The sequence below is a fragment of the Larus michahellis genome, chromosome 1, assembly GCF_964199755.1.
Source record: "Larus michahellis chromosome 1, bLarMic1.1, whole genome shotgun sequence".
Taxonomy (NCBI): Eukaryota; Metazoa; Chordata; class Aves; order Charadriiformes; family Laridae; genus Larus; species Larus michahellis.
Genome location: NC_133896.1, coordinates 198626851 through 198643359, shown reverse-complemented (window position 1 = coordinate 198643359; position 16509 = coordinate 198626851). Strand labels below are relative to the sequence as shown.

At 48.3% G+C, this 16509-nt stretch overlaps 1 long non-coding RNA gene across 1 annotated transcript in view; it reads left to right on the top strand.

The window, feature by feature from the left end:
- Window positions 1-16509, top strand: part of LOC141735485 (uncharacterized) — a 53101-nt gene that overhangs the window by 12296 nt on the left and 24296 nt on the right. The window lies entirely within an intron of this gene.

The following is a 16509-nucleotide window of genomic DNA, read 5'->3' as shown; positions in this document are numbered from 1 at the left end:
GCTCCTAGCAGCCCCATAGCCTGTAGCATCCCTCTTTCAAAACAAAGCCCCACAAAATGTGATTTATCTCGCCTGTCATTTGACATGTGTCGTACAGACGTTTACCTGTGAGCTAGCTGTGCCTGACTCCCTGTATTGTCAGCGGGGAGCAGCAGGAGTTTACAAGGCACAATTTAGCTCAACTGAGTGTAAATTTCTATCGTATGCCGAAAGTGCCTGTTTCTGTCTTGACTTAAAACGGCATCCTAAGGTGAGGAACTCACAAACGGACACCTACAGTTTAAACATCTACATTTGCTCAATGAACTCTACCCACACAACCAGCATTACACCGGTTCAGACTATGTATTAGAGGTTTCTCTGCTGCACTTAGGCTGTGCCTTCACGCACCCTGTCTCTAGGACTAAGACGAATTAGGTGAAACAGTTTAACTTACTTCCCAACAGTAACAAGAGGGTGCAGAGTATTTACCTTATTGTAGCCTCTTCCCTTTCTTGCCACCGTTCTTCTGCATTATGCTGACAGCCCTGTCCACGTAGAATGGTTTAGGTTGGGAGGGACCTTAAAGATCATCTAGTTCCAACCCCCCTGCCAGGGGCAGGGACACTTGATAGGTTGTACATCACTGCTCCAGCCAAGTTTGGGGGATGAGGGCCAGCTGTCTGTAAGGAGGGAGGGATGGGGGACACCACAGAATGGGAGCGGAGGAGGCTGGTGGGGGAAAGGAAGCATGCAGAGGGAGGGAGGGCCAGGATGCTTTATGTGCTGTGGTAAGTAATGTATCAGGCATCCTCAGGGCGGTGGAGTTTGCAGTCCTGGGCTCTGCGTGTGTAATGCAGCTGAGGGACCAATCCCCCGGGCTCTCCACCTGCGTCCTGGAGCAAGAGCAGCCGGGGCTGCGCTGCGGGTAGGTAACACACCACATGGTATGGCTCTGGCGTGAAATAAACCCTGCCACACACATCCTAACTGTGCCTGGTATTAACACCCTGCTTCCATTGCACAGCTCCAGAATCACAGAGGCCAGTCCATCAAATGACAAAAGAAACCCTGAAAGATCTCTGAAGGATTTCTGCACCAAGGGGCAGAGCCAGGTGACCGACTGAATTAGAGAGTCTTGCTTTGCTCTTCTGTACCTGAGTAAACTTAATCTGCACAAATTTTTGATGTCTCTGTTGACTTTGACAGAGCTACGCTAGTAGGCGAAACTAGTCAATGGTTTTTAAATAGTCCCCTGAGGAGTACCCATTCTGTGCTGAACGTATTCAATTCCTTCTCATAGTCCCAAGGCTTCCCTTTCATGTATTCAATGCCATAGGCTTCCCATTCGGTTGCTCTGTTGCTAGTTTGGAGGTTTCTGTGCTCTCTGACTGTGATTTTCAGGGCAGAGAACGTTTGTTGCAGTTATCTTTGATGCAGCAGCGTAAGGTCCCAGTGTCAGCCAGCTGCCCAGCATTGCAGGCCCTTTGTTGAGCCCTACATGCAGTGCCGTACATATTGTAAAGCCGTCCCGCTCATCCTGCTCTTGATTATTGCTAAATTGCCCAGAATCCATCTCTTTTGTTTGTCAGAAATTAGGCACCTCTGGTAAACAATAAACAGCAGGGGAAAAGACGGCATTATCCTCTCTGGAGCCTACCAGCGTAGCAGCCAGTTTCTGGATACTCCATTCATAGCCCAGAAAGCAAAGCGCTGGCTGGTGCGCAAATGTAACAGCAAACACAGCGTTCCCCGGGGAAGCTGAGCTGTGATGTGCGCAGACGACGTGGAGCGGTTCTGGATGAGCAGAGGACATGCGTATGTCGGGGTGCTGCAGACAACCATGGCTCCGGTATTGTGCGCTGCAAGGCCAGATGTATATTTAAGGCATTTCCTGCTTCAGCAGTGTCTGCTAGGAATATGATACACATTTTCTATACGGCCAAAAGACCTAGTATAAATGCAGTCACGTCTGCGGGAGAGGGGGAATCAGGCCCTATGGCCAGGACTGGTGTGGAAGTGCTGCCCAGCCACTGCCACGTCAGTGATAAGGAACAACACACGCTGCACGGCACCCCGTGGAGCTGGAGAGGGGACAGTGCCGAGGACCTGCTCAAATACACCCATCCTGGACTTCACCAGCCAACCTGCTTTGTGCTGGAGATCCTGATGCTTTGCTGAAGTGATGCAGAAGAGAAAGCACTGTGGAGGGCAGGTTCAGCAGTACGTGGGAAGGCACAGCCTGGGCTGTGAAGGGAGGTGGATATACCTGAAACAAGTTTTGGTGCTGACAGCGGCGATCTGCAGCTTCAGAGTCAGGGCCTCACGGTAGGAATCCAGAGCCACGTGCCCTTTTACAGTACACCCTTTGTTGCTGGAAGAGCATCCACAGACAAAGCACATTTTTGCAGCAAGACTTGAAAGAAGCAGGTATGATCCTTTGTCATATTGCTCAGTGACAAGAAAATAAATGTTTTTATGCATACCAAGATGTGACTAGCTTGTCAGTTATGTAACCTGCTCGTTCATGCTGTTCTCATGATCTATGAGTACTTTTTCTGACAACAGACCTTACACAGCTTCTTGGCCTTCAGAAGCACTAAGGATCTGGGGTATGTTGCACTGAACACGATGGGTACCTATAGAAAGGTCGGAGAGTCTGACATGCTCTCTGCTTGTGGCCACACATTTGGTGTTCTCAGATTAGCCCAACTCTGTGATATGCAGCGATTTAAAAACAAGCAGACTCATTCGGAAGTCTTTTTTCTTTTTAATTTTAAAGTTGCATGTTTAATAAATAGTTCACCCAAAACACAGCTTATTTTATAGTGGAGACCTGATAGGAGACCACACATGCAAAGTGCTGGGTCAGAAAGGGTTAGTTTAGGACACGCATCAGACACTTTAGAAACACCAGCAGTGCTTTGTGCTTTTGTTGAGATGTGCTTTGACCATCTGAGAGTGTTCTACAAACTGAAGTAGCAGTCATGCCTCTACCATAAGAGGTGTCAACATTACTCCCATTAGAGATAGGAAAAGGAAAAACACAAGGGGCAGGGATTCGTCTGTTGTTGGTGGCAGAGCTGGGATTGGATTCAATTTTTGCTCTGAGCACCAGTGTTCTTTTTCTGAGGTGTTATCTCAGCCAACCCTTAGCTGATGAGTAGTGGGGCAGGAAGCAAAGTAAAGCCTAATGAAGCCAACATTCCTCTGAAAGTAGATCAATACTAATGGAACTTGAGTAGCTGCTTTGAAATTACTACAGGTTGACACCTCAATAAAAGTCAGGAAGATCAAGACCTGTGTTTTTTGGGGAGGAAAGAGGTCCTATGGGCAAAACTCACACAGACTAAAACCAGACTGTAGCTGGAGGATTAACTTCTGATTATGGGATCTGTTTATCTGCTCTTCATAGAATCATAGAATGCCCAGGTTGGAAGGGACCTTTCAGATCATCTAGTCCAACCATCAACCTAACTCTGACAAAAAACATCACTAAACCAGATCTCTAAGCACTATGTCCACCCGTCTTTTAAATACCTCCAGGGATGGTGACTCAACCACTTCCCTGGGCAGCCTGTTCCAATGCTTCATAACCCTTTCAGTGTAAACATTTTTCCTAATATCCAATCTAAACCTCCCCTGGTGCAACTTGAGGCCATTTCCTCTTGTCCTATCGCCTGTTACTTGGGAGAAGAGACCGACCCCCACCTCTCTACAACCTCCTTTCAGGTAGAGAGCGATAAGGTCTCCCCTCAGCCTCCTTTTCTCCAGGCTGAACAACCCCAGCTCCCTCAGCTGCTCCTCATAAGACTTGTTCTCCAGACCCCTCACCAGCTGAGTTTGATAAATGGTGTTACTTTCCTTGTTTTATAGTGATTTTATTTTGTACCTGGAAATTCCAGCTGAAATGAACCTGTTGTTCACTAGATGCTCGGAAAATGAATGTCTGAGGTCCCCATGACATTCCTGAGCAGCAGATAGAATAAACCTAGTCAGGGAGATGGCAGAGGCAAGGGGACTTGCCTCAAGACACTGAAATGGGATGGCACCGCATGAAACACAGCCCAGGTCTCTTGAATCCGGGACACCATCTGGCTCTCTGTAGACATCCACATGGACAGACTCACTTTCACAATTACAGGTTCTAGGGCATGGAACAGAGGGAGAAGAAATCAAACAAAGGTCCCTTCCCTGGGCGGAGAGGATCCCAGATGAAGTCCTTTGAGTGCCATTCTGGTACAGAATGCTTTTTTAGCTTCTGTCATGTGATCCTGTTGCAGGAGCAACTTCCTCAGAGCATCCTCCTTGGCTTCCTCTCTGCCGGTCTCCTTGTCCTCTGCTCGCCCCACTCCTGGGCAGAGACTGATGCTGTCTGGACATTCCTTGGGGAAATGAGCTTCTCTCTGGGACGGCATGCTCCCTTTGGAGAAAGAGAGGGCTGTGATTATTGCTCCCAGAAGAACTAGAATAGTTCCTTACCCACAGCAAGAAAATGTTATTTTGGGGCAAAAGGGAGCTGTAATGTTTTCCTGTTACAGTAGTTGGCAGCATTTCTCTATAGCCCAAACAGTTCTTTCTTAATGGGATCTTTACTCATTGCTGTCTGTTTACTAGAGGGAGAGAAGTACATGAACAATTTTGGAATTAGAAACAAAAAATACTGTCAGTAAGATAGGCTTAAACCCTGGGAGCCCAATAGTGACCAAGCGAAAGAACAGCAGAGCGTGACCCAGAACCAGGAGCCTGGGCTGAGGGGAAGCCGGTGGCTAGGTCCAGAGAAGGGTTGTACGGATGGTGATTTTCAAAGGATAGGCTATTTGGAATAGATACAGTAAGCACATCACTTGCAGCTTTTTCTGGGTTCATCCAGATGTTTCAACTTAATAAATTTGAGTGATGGCATGGAGAAATGGGAACCAAATGAGTTAGCTGAGACAACTGCGCTTGGAGGCCGAGGTAGCTGAGTGAGCTGATTGAAGACATGGAGCTGCATTTCAGGGAAATGCATAAGTTAGGCAGCAGCCTGCCTCTCCTGCAGAACTGATTATAAGCCATCCGATCACCCTGATTTTCCTCCTATTAACATCTTGTCTCTAATCCCCCTTTGCTTCAAGGGAAGGGTACTGGAGAGGCTGCTGTGTGTTAACCCTGGCAGGACTTGTCGTACTCTGTAGCTTCATCTTACAGTGGCCTCACAAACCTGGAACACAAGGGAGGAATGAGCTCTTGCTTCAGGGAATGCCGGAAGGGCCGCTTGTTCAGCTCGTTGCCAGTGCTTGCCTCTATTTTCCCTTATCGGTGTGAGCTCTAGGTCTTCTCCACAGCTCCCCATGCAGCTGCAGCCCTGGCACTTCACCAGACGCCCTCCTCCAAGCCAGGCACCTACCACAAATACACTGTCTCATCAGGAACAGACATCAGCCCTCAACTACAAGGGAAGCCGCTTGATTTTGGGCATCATTTTGTTCCTCGGAGAGAGTGTTGCCCGTGTTGTGGCACCGGTGGCTGACACAGCCAGGGTATAAGCTGCTCTTGTAGCTGTAACCATGGTGTAGGAGGTGTTAAATGTAGTGCATGTGTTGCACTGAACACGTTTGAAGGTTGGGTGCATAGCTGGATGGTAAAACGGTAAACACCTTAGGCCTAAATACCACAGGAAAACCCCTCACTTACATGTATATCAGATGTGTTTTCCTCATGGCACCATTCTTTAACAGATGGCTGTTAAACCCCTTTTCTCTATGTTCAAAGGAGCAGAGGAATGTTTGCATCCCATCTCAAGGCAGCTGCCTGACCTGACCCCCCACAGCATTTGGGGAGGTTTGCAGGGTACCGCAGAAGCCCACAGCCCATTGACGCCTGCCAGCTGAGTCCTCATGGCCATCAGAAAGCCCAGTCTTACGCTTTCCATCTCAGCACATCCTTCACTGTCTCCTCGGGCCAGCACCAGCATCCACCCAGCCGCTCGGACGGCCGGTTCAGCAAACTGAGCCGACTGAAAATTAACCCTACCAAAAGAGAAAGAAAAAAAAAAAAAGAGGGGAGGATTGTACCGAGACCAATCAGCCCCCGGCGCCGCCGCTGACCCTGCAGCCAAAGGAGCACAAGTGTCAGGAGAGGGGAGAGAGCTGCCTTTTGGCTGGAGCCCAGCTGTAGGTCAGCTCAGGCCAGTTGTGAAACCGCACGCTCGCTCAGCCCCCGAGCTCGCCGCCAGCCACCCGCCCAAGCCCTCCCAACCTCGCCGTGGCAAGCTTCGCTGTTGGTGTGTGTGCGCTAGGGACCATCCTTCAGGGATCCAGGTACTTCTGCAGTTCACGCCTGAGACCTCGGAGGGGTTAATGCCCGTTTTCCCAAGCAAGAGAGGAGCAGATTCTTAGCGCCTGTGCACTGCGAGCGTGATTTAATGTTGTCCCATGAGAGTAAGTGCCTCGGGGCAGAGCTGGGTCTTGTTCTCCTCCAAAGCGGGAGGCATAAATAGTTAATAGAAGAACAAAAGAGGACAGCTATGCCCGGGTTTACACCAGGGAAAGTGAGAACACAAATTAACCTTATGGCTTGCCTTTGAAGAACGATACAAAGTTTTGGATGTTTTTTCAGCAGCGGTGGTGTTGGGCTATAAGCAAGGCAGAATTTATAGGAAGAGATAAGGTCTTTTACTAGACCAGCTGACCGTGTTGTAGAAAGCAGACACCCTTGCAGACACATAAGCCCTTTCTCAGGTCTGTTTCAGATTTGAAGAAGAACTTGTGTCTCTGAAAGCATGTTTTGCCTAGGAGATAGGTTGGTCTAATAAATCTCTTTTCCACAAGTCTTGCCCCACTGCTGACTTAAGGGTATTCTTCAGGCAGAAGTTTCAGCTTTTTAAAAATGAAGCTGTTTTCAGCTGGGCATCCTATCCCTGGTCCTGGAAATTCAGTTCTCACCCTTGAAACACTTAACTCTTAGACCCACATTGCTAAAGGCACGTCAGAGGCAGGAGTGCAGCGCAGGCAGTTACACACTGAATTAATTCTTCTCCCTTCTCCCCCCCTGCCAGGCACGGCCACGCGCCATCTAGTGAAGTAACAAAAATCGCTGCCTGACGTAGCATGCACATGTAGGTTACATTTATTAAGCCATGAAATGATGCCTACTGAAGAGCAAGTTATTTTTTTTTTTTCAAATGCAAATTATTTGTTTTAAGGTAGCTATCCTAAAGAAAGGGCCTGTGCAAGCCTTTGCTGTTATGTGAACTGGGGTATCTGTCGACCACTACTACCGTGATGGGATAGATACAAGCAAAAGACAAGATTTACAGAAAAACTGCTTCATACATGTTCAGTAACCTTGAAAGGGCCTGTAAGGTAGATGTTGCCTAAAATACTTATCTTAGTAAAGGTAGTTACTGTTTTAAAAGTAACTTTATTACCCTGTAACTGCGACATAGAGGTGAACTGGACTCCTTGCTCCTGAAATCCGGATTCCTCCCACGGGTAAGGCTGCAGCCTGCGCCGAGGAGCTGAAGAATCCCTCCGAGTCCTTCCTGCTCCGGGCTGTCGCACTGGAGCTGCAGCCCGTGCTACAGGAAGCAATGCTGAGCACACACCCTCCCTTTGTGCTTTATGAACCTTACTGAGGCAGCAAACACTTGTCTTTTGTCAGCGAATAAAGGCAGAGAGTGTAAGACACAGAAGATTTATAGGTGGAACGTCCCAGCGCTGCGCGCTTGGATTTACCCTCACTCAAATCCCATTTACTTTAATAGGAATGTTGCTGCTAAAACCCTGCATGATGCGTAGAATATTTACCCCATAGGGAGCAGATAATCTGGGAAGTAACAAGGTGCCATTTCCTACTGAATGTGTTCTCTGACTATAACCACATGTTAATGGTACAGTTTAGGGCCATGCTAGACCAAGGCGTCTATTCACCACTTACCAGCACAGTTAAGCTGTGCCGCCACGTGAACTGGGAAGGTTCTCTTTGCTGTCATGCTGGTATTTGTCAGATAGGAAGAAAAAAAAAGAAAAGAAAATTAAGATACCAAAGCCAGAACATCAGGCTTCCTTGTGTGGCTTTCTTTTCTTAGTTTTGTTTTGTTTTTTTTTTTAATCCTCAGAAGAAAACAATTTGTTTATTAGTTTGTTAGATTTCTGTGAGCGCTGCAATGGTGCTCCTCACAGGTGGCCAGCACAAATGGCGTGGTGGCTCTAGAGACCACGTTAAGCATGGCAGCAGGATGCTGTGTGTCAGAAATTCTGTCTTCCCTTCCGAGACCAGCAAAATGCTGCCTAGACCTTCATTTTACCAGGATTTTTCCCATTCCGGCATGGACATCAGCAGATTTTATTCTGTCCTTTGCAACGTAAAGCAAAGACAGGAACTGAGTTCTCCCACCATGTCACCCACCTTGCTCAGCTCTGTACGAGGACACCTGAGCACAGCTTAAAAGAAGCTCCGAAGAAGCCATAACGCCCAGTGGTCCCCGTGAAACCCATCTCTTACTGCAGCTCCTCTCTTCCCCCAGCTAAGGCTGTACTTGACTGACTCTCCTTGTCGGCGGACAAGGAGACGCGGTTTTGGATGTGTTAATGAGTGCGTTGGGAGGGATTAGCCGCAGTCCCTCACCTTGAAATGGCTTCAGCTATGATTTCTTATGGAAATGAGGGTCTGTGATCGCATGGGCAGCTGTATACATGTCTCAGTCTCTGCTTTTCTGCGTATCTGCCCTTCCCCCACTAACTTCTGAATTCACTGACCAATTTCAGCAATCTGTAACAGAGGAGTAGCAGTCTTTCTTAAAGATAATTAAGTTGCTAAATGTTCATTAAAGTCCGCAGTGAACTACAGGAGAAAGAATTTATTGTCTTTTAAAATAACAATGTGGCTCAACACTTACTTGCCCCAGAGAATCCCCGCCGGGGAGGATATTATGCAAACCCCTTTTTCCTCCCCACACGCGTGTTTTAGCAGAGCGGGATCCAGCCCTGAAAACTGCAGTTTCTTCCTAGATTGTTTCAGAGGTGGGGATCCCAGATATGTTATTCCATAGATAATTAACGACCAAGCACTAATGAATTCCTTCAGATGCGGTGCAAGGCTCAGCAGAGAGCGTGCCATAGCATCCTGCTAGAGGAAGCAGCTCATTCAAAACTCTAATGGGATCGCTAGCAGTGTTACCGAAACGGCCAGAAATCATCTAGCGGGATTAGAAGAGTTCGTTCTGATGTGGTGTACGTGGTAGCATCCAAACCCTTTTCATCAGGTCTTCGCGTCAAGCTTAGGGTACGCGTTGTGGTTCACCCATTTTGTACTCTAACCCCATCCATTTTGTGCGGATGGCTCCTCTGTCTCGGGCGGCAGAGGAGCTGCTGCCAGACCCAGTTGCCGGTTTGCAGGGGGGAATCCTCTCACTTTTGCAGCCCTGCCCCACAAACACAAGTCCCAACGCACAGCTCGAGCAAGTGGGTGACATTGCTTCTTCGGGAGCCCAAAACCCCTCGTGTCGTGACACAGAGACGGGGTGGGGGCGACAGGCATTCCCTGCTCATCCCTGAGCCGAGAGCTACCACTTAAAACAGATGTCTGCGTAAAAAAGGCCCCACACCTGCCAAACCACCAGCCTCAAGCTTCCTTCCTCGTTTCTTCAGGCCTCAGAATAACAAGAGCATTTGTGCAATGTGCAGTGCGCCCTGTGGTTTTTTTCTCTTCACCCTGAAGACATGCTATCTCATCTCCCCGGAGCAAAAGATCAGCCAGCCAGCCTTACGAGATGGGAGAAAAGAGGTTAACAGTGAAGCAACGTGTGCTTTGCTCAGCTGGCTGCGCTTTTCAACACACACACACACACACACAAAAAAAAAAAAAAAAAAGGAGGAAAAGCGTGGGTCAGTGTTGCAGACCTCGCCGGAGAGGCATTTGAATCTGATAAAAACTACAAATGCCTCATTTGCACGTATGCTGCGGCACGGCCCCCTGAGCACTAAACTAGAAAAAAATCCGTTAACTGAAAAGTCATCTTGAATCGGAAACTCTCAAGGGTTCAATTTTAAACTACGGCGAGAATTTAGTGTTTTAGTGCTGCTTTGCTTTTGGTTCCTGTTTTTGCTAGCGTTGAGAAACAAGGTGCCTTAGGAAGCCGCGTGGTGTGTAACACGCAGTATCAGCCTGTATACAGAGGAAGGAAGATGATGTGGCAGAACATTGTTGAGGAAAGATCCTGTTTGTACAGGGAGCTGGAGAACAGTAAACCAGAAGAACAGAGCAGGGATGCAGAAAGACCAGAAACGAAAGGAAATCAACCCAAAAATGCGCGTGAATCCTGTTTGTGTGCGAGAGCCCGCTAGAGCTGCTGAAACAATTTAGAAATCTGGTTTATTTGTCTTTTCTTGTGTTTCCTATCCTGTAGTGGAGGGGAGGAGAGAGGAGAAGAGAGGGGAGAGGCACTTGGTCGCGTTCCCCTGCCCGTGTCGGTGCTGCAGCAGTTGGGCACGTGTCTCCAGCAGCAGTTGGGTTTGCATCAAAACTGCCAGAGCCCACCAAAAGTTTCTTAACAGTAATCCCTAGCTACGGTTTATCCCAGGAGTGCTTGGTTTCAGGAACAACTTCGGAAAAGGTCCCTAGACGGGATTTTTGGAGATGCATAAAAAGCCTTCTCTTAGTTTATTCCGTGAAATAATTAAGCGACTCGATGAGCTTCAGTTCCTGATAAACATTTGCCTGTTCTGCAGATGCTGCGTGTGTAACAGAGGGAAACTACTTCCCTGCGATATACACCCATTTCAGATTACGTACTCATTTGTTCGCCTTTTTAAAGCACAGCCACTTAAGGTCATTACACTCTCTAAATAAGTCTCTAATACGATTTTTGATAAACCCCTATCAAAGTCATATCAAACATCTCGATAACGGAGCATCTTGTCTCTGCAACAGGAGCATCAGCCCGTGAGTAATCTGGGTGGTGCTGTAGCAAGTCGTTGTGTTTTTTTTTTCTGAATTGATTCAACAAACGGTTTATGGTCAAATTTAGAGACCAATACGTGCACAACGGCAAAACCCTGCATCCAAATACAAGCATGTGTAGTTCCTTTTTGCTTGTATATAACCTTCCTGCGTTGCTGTGAGCAACTTTGATCTTTGATACAGTGACCAGCTTCCTGCAGTAGGCGGAAGAGACATTCTTAACTGTGTCTGCAGCCTGCGTCAAGAATTTATCGAAGTTGCTGACTCCTCAAATTCAGGCGAGCAACGCCACAGTGCACATTATAAATGACCCTTTTCTCCTGGCCCACTGGCTGTAAACAAGCTTGATGCAAATTTAGGCAAGGAAAGCACCATGCCAAGGTGTTTATTGATTTCTTTGTGCTGTGACTCGGGTTGTTTGGGTGGACCCCGTTACAGCCCTCTATAAAAAGGCAATGCATGAAAATGCCTCCCTCGTGAAATTAGCAATAATTTTAATTGTAACAAGACAGAGACGTTCCAATGCACATCAGAACCTTCCTGGACCCGAGCAAAGAATAACATGATTCTTATCCCAAGGCACCCGAAATGCGGTCAGCCAGTGCTGAGTGGGGAGGGAATCACAGGCCCGGGAGAAAAGAAAGCGGTCAGGGATGTTCTTCTAAGCGTTGAGACAAGCCTGTTTCCTCAGGTGATTTCCACAGGGAACTTGCCTGTTTTGAGTTTTTCTGTGGCTCATGAGTGACATCACTGGATAATTGTGGTCACTCTACTGGCAGGTGCAATATGGGATGGGCAAGGGGAAAGCAAAGGGGGTTAAAAACCCTCCCTTGTTTTAGATACCTCATCTCCTGCTCCTCCGCGATGTGGCTGGCACCACTCACTCTCTGTGCTGATGGGGTGAGAGGAGGTACTGGAGACAAATAAAGCTTTTGTGCACAGCTGCAGCACGGTGCCACGGGCTCCACCGGCTCTCTGCCAGGTACGATTGGATCCCCTACGGCTAGGAGGTCCCCAGCCACAGTTAGGTGTCATATGGCTAGGAGGTCTCAGGACTGTGAGGCTTGTGGGCAGGTCTGGACTCCAGGCAGCAAGTTCTGCCTTCCCACGTGGCTCACGTATGAAGCGGGAGTAGACCTGTTCATATCAGGTCTGCGTGAGACCTCCTAGACATCTCATCTCCTGCTGGGGACATATGCCACCCCAGCATGCATGCAGTCCCTTTCACCATTAGCAGTAAATCACCCAACAGTCTACAAGGCAGCAACGGTGCTGCAAATTTTAAATGAAAAAAATGCCCCAGCATGCTTCCCAGCCCCAAAGGGCTGATATCTGAGTATGCCGGGTGGCATCCCAGGAGGGATGGGAGCTGTGGACACAGACTTCAGGTAGCCATCGGCACCAAGGTTCGTATCCGCAGGATGTGGGTACAGGCACCTGAGAGGACATCAGGGAAGGCTTGACCAGCTCTACCTCTGCTGCTTCAGTGTTGACTAGGCACATTAGAAGCTTCATTGTGGTAAGGAAAGTCCTCTCTTCTTACCGTGTTGGTAAATTTGTGTGGCCTCTCTGGGTCTGTATGATGCGCGTCTGAAAAGGAAACGGGAAGGAGCTGCAAATGGAAATTTCAAGCCGTCAGCAGTAGAGCAAACCCCAACCAACTTCCCATAGCACGAGTGGAAAACCCAGGCCGTGCACTTCAGCTTCAAGTGATAGGAGATGCTGTGCTTTACAGGGAGTCTTCTGAAATCAGGAGATACTGTGGAAGAAGTGACTTTCTCCTGGCTGTATCTGCCCCAGGAGAGGGGACGGGCTCAAGTCTGGGTTTGAGCATCCCCTGTCACAGCTCTGCCCTCTGCCTCTGAGCCCTCCCTGAGACACTGTTGCTCCGGGCTGGCCAGCCGTTTTTGTTTGGGGGGTGGCTGTGGGAGGGGAGTTTCCCATATGTAAGAGCTCTGCTGTGCCACTTGCTGATGGGCGAGAGAACCCCCCCTGCTCTGTTTTTTTCATAACATAAATCACAGTGTCCAATTTTTCTTTAGCTTCACTAGAGATGTACCAGAGAGAGTGTTGGCCCGTAATGGTATTACGCATGTCCAGATGCCACAAAAACACACGTGAATAGAGCAGGGAAAAAGCTTAACATCTGTATTGTCTAATTTTTCTGTACACCCATCACCCCAGTTGAGAAATGGTCAGTGTGAGCAGATAGTGCACAGAGGAGTATTGTTACAGAATGTACGCTCATCTCCAGTTAATTAGTTTCTCACCCAAGGACTGCTGAGTGTGTTATCTTGTCCCAGGGAAGAGCCACTCCCACCAGCAATATAATTTAACAAAAACTACGAACCAAATGAGTTGTCAGCCTCCAAAACCCTCTTACCAATGGGATTCTCATTCCCTGTGAGGTGTGGTTTTCAGGTGGGCACTTTGGGACTCTCGGATTACTTTGCTAGGCTGAAGGAGCTTATGCAATACCTGTGTATCTGTAAGTCGATATAAACCCCTCTGAGATTTGCCAGAATAAACATTTTAGCATTGAAAGTGTGCAAGTTTTGCGGACTTGCAGTGTCCCACCCAGGAGGCTGTGGTGCTGGACTGCATTAATACAGGTAAAGGCCTCCTGCTGTGCACGTGCGAAGAAGGGCGAAAATGTGATTACCTCACATGGCTGCGGGTTTGTAAATATAATTTTCTAAAGCTGTGAACTCCCAACGCTAGACTTGGTGTAAGGGAAGCAGAGGGGATAATTTCCCTTGGAAAGGCTGGATAGCTGAGTAGGTGTTCTCTTGAACATGCTGAAAGTAAGAGAGCAAGGGATGCTGCTGATCAGAGTGCTTCGCGGTCGGGAAAAAGGGAGCGGGCATTTTCAGTCCACGGGGAGATGGATGGAGAGAGGACCATACCAGAGTACGGGAAGGTAGGAGCTCCATACAGCCTTGCTACCGGGCTTGTTTTCTGTGCTAGCGGCCCGGGGAAGTGGTAAAACTGTGAGTGGGACAGTAAAGGCTGTAATCCCAATTCATCATTTGTAGCCTGCTCGTGTCCAGGCGGACACATCTCTGCCAGCCTTCTCAGATACAGCGAACTGCTGCATTTCACAATCATGGGAAGGGCTCGCCAGCTGCACGATCCAAACATTTTGAAGTGCAACATGGTGCATTATATTAACTTGGTTCAGACAATCAGCTTTAAACATCTGAATCTCATTTCTTGATGCTAATTCCTCTTGCTCAATCTTTATTTCAGCTGTGTGGAATTCTCAGACCTTTCTGACCTCGACTTATCGTTTCCTGATGTTTTATTGCTAAGTCATTGAGGTTTCAGGGAGGCTGATGTTTCTAAAATGTGCACACCTTTGATGGTACGCATGGCCGGCGTGTCAGACCGAACTTTTCGTATGCTTTGTATATATCACTGTCTCCACTGCTGCGTCCTCTGCAGTTCCACCGACGGGCGTGCTTATCTGCATGCCCCATGGATGCAGTCCTCCTTAAAATGTGGTTATTATTTAAGGCTTTTCAAAAGCTCAGCCTCTGCACACTACAAAACTCGATCCGAGCCTACGTCCACTCTTGTCACTCATGTACAGGTTCCATCTGTTCCCCTTTTCCTCTCCCGTTACTGCTTGCCACATCCAGACCACATGCTGCTTATACATTGTACAATAGACATTTCTGCACACACACTTTTGAAAATGTGGCTCTTAGTGCTTTATTGTTCACATGTGTCTTGTTGCTTAAGGCAAGTTTTATCAGTAATGATTTTGTTGTTTACTGACACGTAGAAGAAAATAGGGTACTGTTCAAATGTGACTGGAGGAGAGGAGAAGGGCCTTTGGTACACCAATTACACAATTTCTGCCAGCTTTCTGATCATTCCCCCCTGCCACCACTTCCCCAAATTCTGTAGTTGCCCGAGGATAAAGCAAGATCCTAACATCGCTTACAGCAATGTAAGGGCTGCTCCGCTCTGCATGAGGCTGCTCCATGTTGGTAAGGATTCACCAGCACCTCCTGTGCTCCCGTGTCTGGTGAGGAGAGGGGATGGGACCTTCTACCACTCCTTGCCAGCAAGGCAGCCCTAGCTTCTGCTTTAGATCTCCTTTATAGGTCCCCAGTAGCACCTTTGCATTATAGCTACATTCTTCCATTTGTGAAAAAAAAAAAATCCCTACAGAAACTTCTTCTGGAAGTGAAATCAGTGCTAGGAAGGTCTGTGAAGATGCTCCTCTTGCAGGAGCTGAGCTGACCTCTAGCAGCTACCCCAGCGCGCGGACTGGAGCAGACCCAGAGGTATGCAATGACTAGGGAATTAACGCAGGCAGATATCCTGGGAGCCGTCTCAGATCTTTCCCGTCACACCTTGCTCCATACCTGTGGTGAGACCAAAGTATCTGCAAACAGATCACACTGGGTGCAAATCCCAGTAATGTTCCTGGGTGTCTGTAGCGGGGATGGCACAGAGCCCATTGCACTGGATTATTGTCACGCGGGGATTTCCCGCACCAGGAAAATCCCCAGCTGCCCAAACCCTCTGGTTTCCCACCTGAAGAAGCCCAGGACCTGCCTATGGTGCTAATAATTTCTGGTACTGGGGAAAGCAAAGGCTGCAGAAACCCACATATGGTAGGAATAGACCCAGTTTCTGTCAGAGACTTGTCCTGATTCAAGCTTTCCCTACCGAAGATGGTGTCTGTTTCTGACACGGAGACAGTCTGCTGCTCCCTTCCCAAGAAGAGAGGCGAGGAGCCACACCGCTCAGCTTGCATCCCCCACGTGCAACCAGGCGCTGCGTGCCTGGCACTCCGTCTCCTGGGCACGGCAGAGGGCACACTCTGAAGTGCTGCAGAGCTGAAGGCAGCAGCCTCTTTGGGGAGGGCTGCTGAAAAGAAGACGTGAGCCCAGGAACGTAAAGACCCTTCCACTTCTGTCTATGGACTATAGCCATGGCTCACAGGGTCTCTCATGTCTCCCGTTCCACCCTGTGGCTCCCATCCCAACCAGTCCCCTCTACAGGTCAGCAAAAGTGGCATGGAGCCCCAGGGTCTCTTTCCCCTGAGCAGACATGGGCAGGAAGAGCCAGCTTTTGTTTGCACCAAAATACTCATCGTTTTCAGATACAATACGCTGAATATTTTGTGTACTGCCCTGTACCAAAGTTTGAGGCCATTCATCGGCCAGAGGGGAGGCGCAAAGGATATGAAAGCAGAGAACAGAGCAGAGCTCCTGGCAAGCTGTTGTAGATTAGAAGGGTGGCAGGTAGGAACAGAGATGAAGCAAGCTCTTAAAAGAGGTATTCAGGAGAAACAAGGGCTTTAAGTGACATTTGAGTATGGGAAAGAAATCAGCATCCGTGGTTTCCATTGGTGTTCGGAGTGCTAAAAGCAGAAGTGGTTGCTGGAGTCTGAACAGGAATCTGAGGCTGAGCTCTCAGCTTCCTCCCAAATTGGATGAGAAACTATTCACTTGATTTACAGGCTCACTGGCAGAAGAGGTCTTATTTTATAGAATTTTTCTTTTTTTTTTTTTTTTTTGGAAACAAATTGCTTTGTGAGCGGTGGAACTAATGGCACTTGGTTTCCTG